We start from the raw sequence: 1,560 nt of genomic DNA on the forward strand, positions 1-1,560 counted from the left end.
TCTAGTAATTACTAGAAATAGGGTACGCTGGTATATAAAAGAAGGAAATGTAATGTGTGTGTAGATAGTGAGTAATTGAACTGCAGTCACACGGTATTGTTGAAGTTAACGTTCGTTCTTTACAGTGTTGTTTTAGCGCGAGTATTGAGATTAAGTGTATCGCAGAGTTATATTCGGAAAGAATAAACCAGTTTCATTTAAGAAAGGACTTGTATTGGTAATGTTTCTTCGGAAAGAATTTTTACGGAAAATTAACTAATAAACGGAGGCGTAACTATATCCAAAAGTTAGGGTTTCATCAGCGTCTAATGAGATTAAACAATCACATGATATCGCATGTTGGTTTCGACAAATGCGAGGTTTCTTGGTTACTAAGAGACCTGGCATTTATAAATGAGTTAGTCTGGAGCTTCTCCTTCAGTTATTTCTAGAGTTTGATCTTGGCCAAAAGTATGCCTGAGAGAAGCTATTTAGAGCAATTGTCCAAAGCAAGAGGTCTCCAAGTAGACGCTTGTTTGTTTGTTTGTTTTTTTAATTATGCACAAAGCTACACAAGGGCTATCTGTGCTCTGCCCACCACGGGTATCGAAACCCGGTTTCTAGCGTTGTAAGTCCGCAGACATACCGCTGTGCCACTGGGGGGCACCAAGTAGACGCATTGAGTTTGTGTTTAATTTTACTCATTTCTAGAACTGGTCTTGGGTAAATTAAACCTCAGAGAAGCTATTTAAAGCAATCGCCCAAAGTAAGAGATCCCCAAGTTATTCAGTTATTTCTAGAGTTTGATCTTGTCCAAATTATGCCTGAGAGAAGCTATTGTTGCGTATCTGCTTGTTTGTTAATTTCCGGTGGAAATTCTTTCCGAGGAACTCCAACGATACAAGTTATTTCTTGATTAAAACTAGTTTTTTCTTTCTCGATACAACTTTGTAATACACATTAATTTCACAATCAATACGTTTCTCGTCTCTTTAAATTAACTACTTTTATAATACACGCTATAAATCACAGCGATTCACAATCTCGATAACAAAACACACACTAGCTCGAAACGGAATCGTAAATTGCCCGGAACTTTCTTCATTCAATCCCGCAGGCTTATATACTAAAAAAAAGAGGGCGTCCTGAACAAACTCGGTCTTTCCCGATAATTCATGATCATTCGAGAAATTCATCACGTGTTACCAGCGTCACGTGACTTTCGCTGTCGTAACATTATTTAGAGCAATTGTCCAAAGCAAGAGGTCTCCAAGTAGACGCATTGTGTTTGTGTTTAATTTTACTCATTTCTAGAACAGGTCTTGGGCAAATTAAACCTCAGAGAAGCTATTTAAAGCAATCGCCCAAAGTAAGAGCTCCCCAAGTAGTACACGCACTGTGTTTGTGTTTAATCCATTAATAAAGATTGCTTATTTCGTGTATTACTTTTGACCAGTCTCGTTATTTCATTTCACTTTGACTCAGTTAATGAAGTAAAAGACTTAGTTACACTTTATGATTGATATCTTGTACGAGTCTCCTGTTATTTAGCAGACCTATCCGATACTTCGAACATTCATC

Source organism: Limulus polyphemus, unplaced genomic scaffold (assembly GCF_000517525.1).
Source record: "Limulus polyphemus unplaced genomic scaffold, Limulus_polyphemus-2.1.2 Scaffold7704, whole genome shotgun sequence".
NCBI lineage: Eukaryota > Metazoa > Arthropoda > Merostomata > Xiphosura > Limulidae > Limulus > Limulus polyphemus.